Raw genomic sequence first — 14654 nt, forward strand, 5'->3', positions numbered from 1 at the left:
GGGGTGGTGTGGGGGGGGGAGGGCGGGGCTTAGCGGACACGGGGCGTGGCCCGGTGTGTGTGTGTGTGTTCCGTGGCTGGGGTGTGATAATAGGCGTGGCCCGAGCGGGGCTCAGGGGGCGTGTCAATGGGCGTGGTCATTCGGAAGGCGGGGCCATTCGGAAGGCGGGGCAGGGGTGTGGCAATGGGCGCGGATGTGGTTTGATAGCCATGGTCGGGGTGGTGGTGGGCGTGGCCTGTTTGGGTGGGCGTGGCCAGGCCCGGGGGCGGGCGCGGCTCTTCCTGACTGACTGAGTGACACTGGCGCTGGGCGCTGCTGCTGCTGCTGCGGGGGGTGTCCGGACATCGCCCCGCCGCCCTTCTTACGGAATAGTATCGGCGGAAGGGATTGCGGCAAAACATCACAGAGGGTCGGACTGGCCGCGGTTCTTCCCGGTCGGGCAGACCGACTGCGAGCTGAGCCGAAACGGGGGAGACCCCGGGGAGAGAGCAAACGGGAACAGTGTGAGTGGAAAATCACCACCACCGCCGCCGCGTTATAAATGATACGGGGAGCTGAAAGGAGGGGGACGGGCAAGGGCACGGGCACTGCGCCGGCGGGGATTGCGGGGGGAGATGCAGCAACCTTCGCTGAGAAAATGTTGCTTTCCAGAACGGCAGGAATGCAGCGATCAGGTGAAGCGTTAGTGTTGCAATGTGGAAGGTGTTCAACAACACCCAGCGGTACTGCGCCACTTTATGTACTGCATTGATAGCAATCAGACAGATAGGGGGGAAAAAAATAATATCCGGAGACGGCTCATCAAGAGCGAGATTCCGCAACGCTGACTCAACTGGGGAGCGGAGAAAAAGGCTCCGTTAGATCTGGTGAGGGTGTCAGGGCAGCAGAGTGACAAGGACAGAGAGTTGGGGGGTGTTGGGCTTCGATGCCACTGAGAATCTCAACACCTTCAATTTCAAACCACCCAGGGGCTGCAGCCTCGCAGAGCTCGCTGAAATATTGGAAACGGGGCCATTTTTTAAATCAAAGTTAGACATCGGGGGACGGTTGTTGAGGAATGGCGAGGTAGTCTGTTTATGCATACTACACCGGCTCACTGGGTTTGTTTTGGGCAGATTGTAAAGGGTTTTGTTTTTGCCTGGGATATGTGGGCTGGAGCAAGCTCGATCCATCAATCAGTTTATACAGTGGTGCAGAAACCAATGAGGTAAATGTTTACATTGTATTCGGGGCTGGTGGAGAACGCAGCCAGCAGACCTTGTGTGTTCATGTTTCTGTCTCGCTTGTCTGTGCACGCAATTCGCTCCGTTCTCCATCTGCAACCTGATGATTTGTGACTGTATCTCTTTTGTGGATCCCCCTACGAGATTGACGGTTTTATGTTGCCGTCCATATAACGGATCACCTGTCTTTAGGTCTGGAACTCGTTAATTGACGTTTTGCCCCGAAGGAAGAAGGTAGGACTGGGCGCTATTCGACATCCAGTCTCTGATTTTCGGCTTGAGTGGGGGACTGGTCTGGTCCTTTTTTTATTGTAATCAACCGAGATAGCTCTTCATTACTCCAATTACAAAGCTATACCTATCTCATTCTCTAATAAAGCCTGGTAATAACCATACCCAATGCCCATTATAGCGTTGAATTAATTCCTTTGAAATGTCGATGTTGTTCGTTATGGAAGCCAGACTTCTGTGTTGTCTTTTCATCGTCACTTCATTTCTCGCTAACATGTCTCTTTAATATAGGTTGTTTCAGTATACTGTGCGGTGAATATCTTTGCAACAGCACTGGTCTGTTCTCTCGGAGTTTTTAATGTCCCTTTGTAACGGTCAGTGCTGCCAGAAGAATGCGAAAATATGTTTAAACTCAATTTGTTTAATTCTTCATCCTTCGTGGGTTGCCTGAAATATCTTCTGCGGTATTCGCTTCCTGGCTCCCGCAGATGTTTACTGATGTGGATGGAATTCCATCCAGGCTCTAAACTGATACTTGGGACCGGATTTTGACTCCGTGGTGTATGGACATTTCAGACACATCCACGTTGTTTTCTTTTGCTGACGGGAGGGGACGGTGTGGCAGTTACAGACGGGAAGCCCAGCTCAGCGGGGCTGTTTAACCCCGGGGTGAGTTCATGCCCTCCCTGATTATCCCAGACTGGCAGAGGGTCCCTTCGCCCCATCATGTCCGTGCAGTCATCACGCATCCATGTATTTTCATCCCATTTCCCAGCACTTGGCTGTGAAGGTTATAAGCTATGGGCATTCATCCAGATCTCTCTTCGCCTTCTTGAGGGTTCTCACCTCTACCAAATTGGCTTTTAGACAGCAAATTCCAGACACTGGGTGAAAACTTTTTTTGCTCAAAAGCTCTTGCTCCTCACCATAAAACTGTACCCTCTAGTTATTGATCATTTTAAAGGGAAACATTTCTTCCCTATCTGTACCCCTCAAACTTTGTACAACTCAATCAAGTCCCCATCAGCCTCTGTGTTCTCAGGAAAACATCCTTAGCTGGTGTAGTCTGTCTTCAGAACTGAACTGCCCCAGCCCAGGCCACGTTCTGGTGAATCTCTTCTGCATCTTCTCTCGTGCAATCACATCCTTCATATAGTGTGGTGGCCAACACTACACAGAGAACCTTATCTGTAGCCTGACTAACATTTTATACAGCTCCTGAAAACCTAATAAAGACTTGTATCCTGTACTTCTCTTTGTCACCTTTATCTATTTGCCCTGCCTTCAATTATCTAAGGACATGCACACCAAGGTCCCTCTGATATTCTGTACTCCCTGTCGTGTCCTACCATTTCATGTGGACATCCTTATCATTATTGGTCCTCTGAATGTAACATCCCACACTTTACAGGATTAAATTCTTTGTTCAACACATCTGACCAGTCTGTCTGTATTATCCTATAGTCTAAGGCTTTCCTCATCAATATTTAACATATCACCAATTTTCATGTCATCTGTAAACTTAGGGATCATACTTCCTACATTCATTCTTGATCACTAATTTATCCAACATAAAAGCAATTAAAACCTCAACTCTGTCTTCTAGTTCCACAATCCACATAGCCCAACTCTTTTCCTTCTTGCCCTAACATACTTAGTGACTGCATTAGGATTTTCCTTAGTGTTAACTGTCAGTTTTCTTCATGGTTTTTTTCTCTCAATTTCAGTTTCAGGCAATCCTCTGCACTTTCTATAAGCCTTTCAAGAATCTGCCGTTTTGAACCTTCAATAACCAGCATTAGCTTCCTTTTTGTTTCTTATCCAATCCTGGACATCCCTTGACGTCTAGGCTTCTCTTGTTGGACCGATCCTTCATTTTTATGGAAACATATTGACCTTGCACTTTCACTGTAACCCATTTGAATGTGTCTCACTGCTCTGATGTGAATTTTCCTGCAAATAGCTGCTCCCAGTCCACTTTGACCAGATCCTATCTTATCTGAAGGTCGGTCTTCACCCAATTCAGAATCTTTATTTCCAGTCTATCTTTGACCTTTACTATAACTACCATAAATCTTACTGAATTATTGTCATGAACACATATTGCTGAAGCTGAAAATGTGTTGCTGGAAAAGCGCAGCAGGTCAGGCAGCATCCGAGGAACAGGAGAATCGACGTTTCAAGCATAAGCCCTTATGCCTGAAACGTCGATTCTCCTGTTCCTTGGATGCTGCCTGACCTGCTGCGCTTTTCCAGCAACACATTTTCAGCTCTGATCTCCAGCATCTGCAGTCCTCACTTTCTCCTCGAACATTTTGTCGAAGGGCAGGTTAAACCATGTAGGTCTTCTTATCTGAAAGTTTTCTTCAAATCCCTTTAAACAAGCTCTCTAAACATGAAAAGATTGAAGCTGTTAATGAGAGCTAAAAGAAACTGCCTGACAGATTACTTGCTGGAGGCTATACAAATGGTCATCCTGTTTCAGTGGAGATCTTTGTTCCCTATTCCCCAAAGGTACTCATTCTTGTTCTGACACGATGAATAGTTGGCTGAATTTCAAAAGCTACAGTGCTCTCAGGAGATGATTGTTTTCACAGTTTGATGGTTTAAAGGGTCTGTTGAAAGATTAGAAGCTTTTGTGGGTTTTGGATGGAAGCATATATAGTGAAACTTTTATTAGATTGGAACCCTCATGACTTCTGAGATCCACCCATGGCAGAAACTGGATGAATAGCTTGGGAGGTGGCATATGGGGGTGACATATGAGAAACTGTAGAGAATGTGGGTGGGAGCATGTATTGGCGTGCAGGAATGGCTAGAAAGCATAAGTCAGCAGGAAAGGGCCATGGGAGTCTTCGTGAGCAATCAAGGCTAGCAGTATCTAAAACAACTGGGACAAATCCCCAGGAAACTGAGGTAGCTATTTGATTCAGTACTCATGTACTTTTGTGGTCTTTCTACAATTTGCTTCTGGGACAGGAGCATAATTTTGCCCTGAAATTTTGAAGCTACCCATCTCATGTTGTTAATATGGCCATTAGGTTTTTCATCCTTTTGTAAGGGTTGTGTTTTTTTTAGAGAGGTTCTTTTACCCCAGTTCTTGGCAGCATTTTTCCCTTTCTGCTCCCTTACCCAGTGAAGATTATGTTGCCTAAGGTACATTCCTGACATTGTGCCAGGAAAATTCTAAAGCTTTGTGACTAACTTTATTACAGCATCCACAGTTATGTTCTAATATTTAAGGAACAGAGCATTTGTGAAGATCAGAAATAAAGACTTTCTTTTCTAAATGTATTTGAGATAGACAATATGACAATAGACAATAGGTGCAGGAGTAGGCCATTCTGCCCTTTGAGCCTGCACCACCATTCAATATGATCATGGCTGATCATCCTTAATCAGTATCCTGTTCCTGCCTTATCTCGAGAACTCTTGATTCCACTATTCTTGAGAACTCTTTCTTAAATGAATCCAGAGACTGGGCCTCCACTGCCCTCTGGGGAAGAGCATTCCATACAGCCACCACTCTCTGGGTTAAGAAGTTTCTCCTCATCTCTGTCCTAAATGGTCTACCCCGTATTTTTAAGCTGTGTCCTCTGGTTCAGCACTCACCCATCAGTGGAAACATGGTTCCTGCCTCCAGAGTGTCCAATCCTTTAATAATCTTATATGTCTCAATCAGATCCCCTCTCAGTCTTCTCAACTCCAGGGCATACAAGCCCAGTTGCTCCAGTCTTTCAGTGTAAGGTAATCCCACCATTCCAGGAATTGACCTCGTGAACCTACGCTGCATTCCCTCAATAGCCAGAATGTCTTTCCTCAAATTTGGAGACCAGAACTGTGCACAGTACTCCAGGTGTGGTCTCACCAGGGCCCTGTACAGCTGCAGATGATCCTCTTTGCTTCTATACTCAATCCCTCTTGTTATGAAGGCCAGCATGCTATTAGCCTTTTTCACTATCTGCTATACCTGCATGCTTACCTTCATTGACTGGAGTACAGTGATCTCCAGCATCTGCAGACCTCATTTTTTACCTGGAGTACAAGAACATCCAAATCTCTCTGTACTGCCCCTTTACCTAAATTGATTCCATTTAGGTAGTAATCTGCCTTCCTGTTCTTGCCACCAAAGTGGATAACCATACATTTATTCACATTAAACTGCATCTGCCATGCATCTAACCACTCACCAAACTTGTCCAGGTCACCCTGTAATCTCCTAATATCCTCATCACATTTCACCCTGCCACCCAGCTTAGTATCATCCGCAAATTTGCTAATGTTATTACTAATACCATCTTCTATATCATTAACATATATTGTAAAAAGCTGCGGTCCCAGTACTGATCTCTGCGGTACCCCACTGGTCACTGCCTGCCATTCTGAAATAGAGCCGTTTATCACTACTCTTCGTTTCCTATCAGCCAACCAACTTTCAATCCAAGTTAGTACTTTGCCCCCAATACCATTCGCCCTAATTTTGCTCACTTTTGGATTACTTTTGGATTAAATTGTGCAACTATATCCATGACATTGTCGTAAAATTACTTTCTTGTTTTGGTTTGCAATAATAATTGAAAAACTCAGTTATTGTCGGGATATACTGTTTAATCTCTCTTAGTTCTTATATTAAAAAAATTAATATGTTCATAGTAAAATATCAACAGGTTACTCTGTCTCACAATTAATGAGAAATTGGATTTAGCATGCTTAACAAATCTGTAAACCTTTGCTTAAAATTGAACAGTTTTTAAATGCTTTGAGTTATGTGAAACCTTTGTTCTCAGAATCCTGTGGAGAGATTTATTTTCAGTGGTTTTGATAGTAGTGACAAAGATGGTTGCATGTTCTACTATAAACTGACAGTAATTGCCTGGAAATTGGCAATAGGAACATAAATATTGTAGAAAAAAGGAACACCATGGTGTAGTTTGAAAGGGTCAGTATACTGTATGGCTGCTGACTGAACAAATGTCCTTTAACCAGATCCCAAGTACTTTCTATCCATACGGGAGAAAACTGCAGATACTAGAAATCTGAATTAGAAACAGAGATGCTAAAAACGTTTTTCTCTCCACAATTGCTGTCTCACCTGCCTATTTGCAACACTTTGTTTTTATTTACTCATTGTGTTTTTTTTCTCTCATCATTCATTTTTTAAAAATTCACTTTTGGGACATGGACACCACTGGCTGGGCCAGCATTTATTGCCCATACCTAGTTCCCCAGAGAAGTTGGTGGTGAGCTGCCACTTTGAACTGCTGCAGTCCATATGCTGTAACTTTGACTTGCAATGGAGTTAGGCTGGGGTTTCCAGGATTCTGACCAGTGACACTGAAGGAATGGATATATTTCCAAGTCATAATGGTGAGTGACTTGGAGGGGAAGTTGCAGGTGGTGGTCCTCCCATATGTCTGCTGCCCTTGTCCTTCTTGATGGAAGTGGCCATGGGTTTGGAAGGTGCTGTCTGAGGATCTTTGGTGAATTTCTGCAGTACATCCTATAGATAATACACATTGCTGCTACTGAGGGAGTGGACACTTATGGATATGGTGTAAATCAACTGTTATATAAAAACAAGTGTTGATTGCAGCATATTCTTAAATGCATATATAGCAAATGTATCATTTAAAAGTCAAAATTATTAATATAAAGAAACAATTTCATGTCAATCACCTCGTCTAGACTTGAAACATTTACATGTTTCTCCCCTGCTGCCTGACCTCCTGAAGTTTTCCATTTTTTTAGTTTTGATTTCACTTTCCAGCATCTATAATGTGCTGCATTTCTATTTGAGAGAGATTCTCACATTTAATAATGGACAATGGGGCCATTCAAGAGATTAGAGTTAAACAACAGCAGATATGTTGAATCTTGTTGGGCTGGAGAAGATTCTAGCGATAGGAATGGGTGAGACCATGGATTTGAAAGCAAGTTTAAACCAAGACATTGTGTGGCTGAAAGAAAGTGTAGATTAGTGAGCAGAGTGATGCTAGGCAACACACTTGGTGTAAGTAACAACAAGGGAAGCAGAGATTTCGATTACCTCAGGTTTGTAGAAGGTTGAATTTTGAGAGCAGCCAGCAGCGCCTGGGAATAGTCAAGTCTTGGGTAGCACAAGAATGAACAGGAGCTTCAACAGAAGGTGAGATGGGTGAGGATGAGTAGTATTACAGCGGCTGAATTAGCCAGTTGTAGTAATTGCACAAATGTTGGGTTTCATCTCTGGGTCAGATACAGCCTCAAGATTGTGAACAATTATCCTCCGATTGTTCCTAGCAAGATGAATGAAGTGTAGCATAGGAGAAGAGATTGGAGCCAGGAACTCAATGTTTGTGTCTGATCCTCCTTTTGGGTTATCAATTTTAATATTTTTACCTTTGATTCCTATGGTGGTCTCCTTACCAATCCCTGTCAGCATATACAATAGGTAAAATGTGTACAATATACCTTTTAGAATATAGTTTGTCACGGGTAGAACAGACATTATTCTGGAAGTGCAACTTGCAATTTTAGATGAGAATGCTCTGTGAGTATATTAAAGTGTAGGAAAAGGCTAATGAAATCTGAGAATAGAGTTGGTAAAGGCCTGTGCTTCATAATGGTATAGTGACCACCTCACTGTCTGTTCCCCTCAGTGCTGGTGATTGAAAGCTGTAACTGCCTGAAGGATTTGCCTTTGCATGCTTTAAGTCACACTGGCATACAGGGTTTCAGGAAAACGTTTTAAATGTGTATGTTTACAGAGATCTTTACACTATTTATGGCTGTGAAATACAGTTAGTGTAAAATCATCAACGCTTGAGCATCTTTGCACTGACATTCCTCTTTTGACTCTCAATATTGCTAACAGTTTATTTGTCTTTTGTGTCGATCATTTGACAGGAAGATGAAATAAATAAAGCTTCCGGTTCTTTTCCACCAGAGTGTGATCATATGCAAAAAAAAACTGAGGAGCAAAAGAAAATGACCTCATCTGTGCCTTTGCTCACTTTAGACTTGACTAATCGCTTCTGGCCTGCTGCCCGCTTTCAATCCCTCTTTGAACTTGAGCTCATCCACAACTCTGCTGCCTGTATAGTCAGTTCTGCTACAATGTTCGTTTCTTTAATACAAATTGGCTATATCGCGATTAAAGAATTTAGACTATTATTTATAGAATGCAAACTTTCCGTACCAGTATTGGTTATAATGCAGTTTCGGTCCCATTGGTTTGAATGGTGCTGCTAATACACGGTTTTCTTATAACGCAGGATCGCAAGGGAGCGGAACTATCGTGTTATACCACAGCAGACTGTCTAGCCTTCGCTCTCACCATTTTCACCTAGTACCTGTGTTCTCAAACACACACTGACTTCTGTTTAAGTCGCACTGCAATTGTAAAAATTCTCATCCTTGTTTTCAAGTCCCTCTGTCAACAGCTCTAATCTCCTTCAGCCCAACAGGCAGCTGAATTCCCTGCATTTCTTTAATTCTATCGGCCTGTAGATCTAACTTTAAATGCTCCACTATTTGTGGCTTAACTTTCAGCTACCACAGCACTAGGCACTTTCATTCCTTCCCCGAACCTCTGTTATTCTCCACCACTTATTTTTTCCTCTTTCAACACCCTCCTCAGGATCTCCTGTTTTGGTCATCTGCCCGAGTATCTTGTTTCAGGGAGTTTGACAATACTGCTGTGAAACATCTTGGGACACCTTTCACTACATGAAAGACTTGATATGGATACAAGACAATATTGATAACTGAGGCCAGAACACTTTCAAGGGATGAAGGCAACTCCTTGGGGTTGGAGGGGTTCCACTATTCCATGGCACTGAGGCCACAGCTGTGGCTTCTGACCACTCAGTGCCAATGGAGGCCCCTCTGAGATAATGGTCTGCCACCTTTGGCACTTTTGTTAAAGAAGATAAAAAAGATTTAAAATGAGTTTGGTTTGCTGGGGAATCTCCATCCTAACTCCCAGCCTAGCACCCAGTCCTGCTGAGTTTTCGCTGCCTCTCACTGAGGACGAACAATCAGTCCTCAGCAAAGGCCTTACCTTAATCCCCCTCCGTCCATGCATCAACGAATTAAATAGTAAGTTTGCAGATGACACCAAAATTAGAGGTGTAGTGGACAGCAAAGAAAATTACCTCAGGTTACAATAGGATCTTGACCAGATGGGCTAATGGGCTGTGAAGTGACAGATAAATGCGAGGTGCTGCATTTTGGGAAAGCAAATCTTAGCAGGACTCATACACTTAATGATAAGGCCCTAGGGAGTGTTGCTGAACAAAGAGACCTTGGAGTGCAGGTTCATAGCTCCTTGAAAGTGGGGTCACAGGTAGATAGGATAGTGAAGAAGGCGTTTGGTATGCTTTCCTTTATTGGTCAGAATATTGAGTACAAGAGTTGGGAGGTCATGTTGTGGCTGTACAGGACATTGGTTAGGCCACTGTTAGAATATTGCATGCAATTCTGGTCTCCTTCCTATCGGAAAGATGTTGTGAAACTTGAAAGGGTTCAGTAAAGATTTACAAAAATGTTGCCAAGGTTGGAGGATCTGAGCTATAGGGACAGGCTGAACAGGTTGGGGCTGTTTTCCCTGGAGCATCAGAGGCTGAGGGGTGACCTTATAGAGGTTTACAAAATCATTAGGGGCATGGATAGGATAGGACAAAGTCTTTTCCCTGGGGTCGGGGACTCCAAAACTAGAGGGCATAGGTTTAGGGTGAGAGGGGAAAGATATAAAAGAGACCTAAGGGGCAACTTTTTCACACAGAGAGTGGTACGTATGTGGAATGAGCTCCCAGAGGATGTGGTGGAGGCTGATACAATTGCAACATTTAAGAGGCATTTGGATGGGTATATAAATAGGAAGGGTTTGGAGGGATATGGGCCGGATGCTGGCAGGTGGGACTAGATTGGGTTGGGATATCTGGTCGGCATGGACAGGTTGGACCGAAGGGTCTGTTTCCATGCTGTATATCCCTATGACTCTATAAAAATGTGCTGTGACATTGAACACTTTTGCCGCCTCCGCCTTCGAGCTTACTTTTTCAATCAGGACTCCTGCCACCATCCAAGGACCCCTTCACCCACCTCCAACACACTCCAGCCACCTGGACACCCTATGCCAGTCTGTTACCCACCCTCGACCTCTTTATTTCCAACTGCTGCCGAGACATTGACTGCCTCATCCTGTCTACCCCACTCCAATCTCTCACTCTCACAACATGCAGCCCTCCATTCCCTCTGCTCCAACCCCAACCTCCCCATCAAACCAATGGTCAAAGTGGGTGCAATGGTAGTTTGACGCACTGACCTCTATATTGCTGAAGCCAGGCATCAACTCGAAGACACCTCCTTCTACCGCCCCCTCAACCATGACCTCACCCCATCACCAAACCATATTCTCCCAGACCATCCACAACCTCACCACCTCAGGGGATCTCCCACCCAGAGTGTCCAACCTCATAGTTCTGGAACCCCGCACCGCCCGGTTCTACCTCCTTCCCAAGATCCACAAACCTGACCATCCCGGCCGACCCATTTGTCTCAGCCTGCTCCTGCCCCAGTGAACACATCTCCACCTACCTTGGTACTGTCCTATCCCCCTGGTCCAGGGACTCTCCACATATGTTTGGGACACCACCCACACCCTCCACCTCCTCCAAGACTTCCGGTTCCCTGGCCCTGAATGCCTCATCTTCACTATTTTCATCCTGTTCCTCTACACCTCCATCTGCCATGACGAGGCCATCCATGGCCTCCATTTCTTCCTCTCACCAGTACCCTTCCACTGACACTCTGATTTGTTTGGCTGAGCTGGTCCTCACCCACAACAATTTTTCCTTCCAATTCTCCCACTTCGTCCAGACGAGAGGGGTAGCCATGGGCACCTGCATGGGCCCCAGCTATGTCTGTCTCTTCGTTGGCTACTTAGAACAGTCCATCATCTGGAGTTACACCAGCACCACTCCCCACCTTTTCCTCTGCTACTTGGCACCACCTCGTGCTCCCATGAGGAGGTTGAGCAGTTCATCAACTTCACCAACGCATTCCACCCTGACCTTAAATTCATCTGGACCATCTCTGACACCTCCCTCCCCTGCCTGAACCTCTCCAACAATGATGACCTACTCAAAACTGACATTTTCTACAAACCCAGCGACTCCCACAACTACCTGGATTACACCTCCTCCCATTTTATCTCCTGCAAAAATGCTATCCCATATTCCCAATTACTCCGCCTCTGCCACACCTGATCCCAGGAGGACCAGTTCCACCAGAACACATTAGATTGCCTCCTCCTTTAAAGACCACAATTTCCCCTCCCATATGGTTGAAGATGCCCTCCAACGCATCTCATCCACGTCCCATATCTTCGCCCTCAAACCCCACCCCTCCAATCGCAACAAAGACAGAACACTCCTGGTCCTCACCTTACACCCTACCAACCTCCGCATAAATCACATCATCCGCCAATTTTTCTGCCACCTCCAAACAGACCCCATCACCAGCGATATATTTCCCTCCCTGCCCCTATCCACTCCCTGCAAAGACTCTTCCCTCCGCGACTACCTGGTCAGGTCCACGCCCCCCAACACCCCACCCTCCCCTCCTGGCACCTTCCCCTGCCACCGCAGGAATTGCAAAACCTGCACCCACACCTCCTCCCTCACTTCCATCCAAGGCCCCAAAGGAGCCTTCCACATTTTACCTGCACTTTCACACATATCATTTATTGTATCCGTTGCTCCTGATGCAGTCTCCTCTACATTGGAGAGACTGGACACTTCCTCGCAGAGCGCTTCAGAGAACATCTCTGGGACACCTGCACCAATCAATCCCACCGCTCTGTGGCCAAACATTTCAACGCCCCCTCCTACTGTGCCGAGGACATGCAGGTCCTGGGCCTCCTCCATCGCCACTCCCTCACCACCTGACGCCTGGAGGAAAAGAGCTTCATCTTCCACCTCTGGGCCGTTCAATGCCATGGCGTCAATGTGGACTTCACCAGTTTCCTCATTTCCCCTCCCCCTACCTTGTCCCAATTCCACCTTTCCAGCTCAGCACCATCCTCATGACCTGTCCCTCCTGTCAATCTTCCTTCCCACCTATCCGCTCCACGCACGCTCCCTTCCAACCTATCACCTTTACCCCCACCTCCATCTGCTTATTGCACTCTCACCTACCTTCTCCCCAGCCCAATCCCCCCCTCCCCCATTTATCTCTCCACTCCTGAGGCTGCCAGCCACATTCCTGATGAAGGGCTTTTGCCTGAAATGTCGATTTTGGATGCTGCCTGACCTGCTGTGCTTTTCCAGCACCACTCTAATCTTGACTCTAATCTCCAGCATCTGCAGTATCCACTTCTACCTAGTCTCTATCCTAAAGCAACCCCAACCCCTTGCTGTGCCAGTTGTGAAAGTCTGCTCTCTGCTCTGAATTGGAGGGGCACATTCACTGCCTCCTCAACAACTGCCCTTTGGGTCCCGGTGAAATTGTGTGAAGCTTCCTGATGGTAACATTTTGTCCTGATGTTGATATTAGGGCATTAAAATTAAAATTGTACTCAATTGCATTGGTTTTCTCAACATTGAATTGGAGGGAAGTTTTATTTGTTGAATACTGCATGCCTGGCAGTCGGTGTGACAAATTAAAGGTAGTAAAAAGATCAAGAGAGATGGTAATGTTGAATTGATGTCAGCATCCTTGTAAAACTGACATGTATTTGGATGAGGAATACACTACCATGTTATCAGCAATAATATGAGCGTAGCATAAAGAACAAAGAAGAGTTTTGATATGCAGCCGTTAGGTGAATGAGATGGCACAGAGATAAATTACAGTAGAAACCCAGTTGAACTACTGGTTCCCCATTAAAGAAGGATGGTCTTATAATTGGGAGTGGTTTATTGCAGAACATGAGTTGTAATTGCTCATTATCCTCAAATCTTTCGTTCATCTACTGCAGTGGTATCGTTAACTGCAAAATAATTGGAGCTGTCCCTACAGATTTGTGTTGACAAAATGTATTGTGCTTTCAGACATCATAGCTGTATTGAATAGCTCGTGTGTTAGATTCATTCTGTGGAAGAAATTGCAATCTGAACAATGATCTCTATTTGTCTTCTTTATGTTGTTTAATTCAAATAATATGATAATTGAATGCTTTTGCGCGATTGAATTCAGTTAGTATTGTAATTACTTTCTTAATATTAATCACTATTATTACATCAGTAAACATAGCAGCTCATTGTTGTTTGTGGAACACTTTACACCAAAATAATTAAATAACTGGTTGCTCTGTGACTGGTGACCTTAATTGAGAGGGAAATCTTAGTCTTATCTCTGAATGTGGAGATCTGGGTTTAAGTCTGATCTGTTCTGGATGTGTGTCAGAATATAACTGAGGCTTATTAAAACTAATTTGTGGGCCTTGTGATGCAGAGGTAGTAGGCCTGAAGGTCCAGTTTCAAATCCTACCTACCGTGGAGGTATGCAATAACATATGTGAACATGTCAATCAAAATAACTTCAGGGAAAAGTCTAGTCTCTTCTCTGAATACACAGGAAATGTCCAGAGGTTTACACAATCATTCACGTGGGAGACTTTATCAGATTGCAAAGCTGGTGACTGGCCAGGTATTAGTGATAAAGATGCTTCACTTAGACAATCATCATTGGCATCATTCCTTCTGTGTAAGATGGTGGGCATGCAGTAGATCCTTTGGGATGGAGGCAGCTTCACATTTGCTAATTGCTGAAAAGAGCAAGCTGTGAGAGGCAGGTACACCACACATGCTGCACAGTAGTTTCGGGTATTGTAGGCTGTTCTTGCTTTCGGTGTTGATGCCCGTTGCCAAGCTGCTGCAACTATTATCCATCAAGGTGCACATTAGCTCATAGCTTATATCTCCCAGGTGTGAAATCGACATTCAGGGCTATTTACTAGAATGGCTTGTAGCTGTTCTGAGGTTGAGTTCAGGCTGGTAGAGGTAGAATGTGGATGAGCAAATCCTTTGCCTTTATCTGAATACTGTAATCCCAGTCTTGGAATCCAGTTTCTTTGAGGCAGCAAGTAGAAGGGGTTTGTTCTCATTTTTGTTTTTTAATCAGTAAAATTATTTCCTAATTTGTAACTTGCCTATTTTCTGGTCTTCCCTTATTTTAGTTTCAGTTTTCTTTGAATGTTGATTTGGGTGGAATTAA

General features: G+C 44.8%; 1 protein-coding gene across 2 annotated transcripts in view; it reads left to right on the top strand.

Moving 5' to 3' along the window:
* Nucleotides 1-274: 274 nt before the first annotated feature.
* The window catches only part of apbb2b (amyloid beta (A4) precursor protein-binding, family B, member 2b), a 263038-nt gene continuing 248658 nt past the window's right edge, over nucleotides 275-14654 (top strand). For both annotated transcript variants that reach the window (XM_060824596.1, XM_060824606.1), the window contains exon 1: nucleotides 275-503. The gene's annotated coding sequence lies outside the window, so the exon portion shown is untranslated. The remainder of the gene's footprint in view (nucleotides 504-14654) is intronic.

The sequence above is a fragment of the Hemiscyllium ocellatum genome, chromosome 1 (genome assembly GCF_020745735.1).
Source record: "Hemiscyllium ocellatum isolate sHemOce1 chromosome 1, sHemOce1.pat.X.cur, whole genome shotgun sequence".
In the NCBI taxonomy this organism is placed as follows: Eukaryota; Metazoa; Chordata; class Chondrichthyes; order Orectolobiformes; family Hemiscylliidae; genus Hemiscyllium; species Hemiscyllium ocellatum.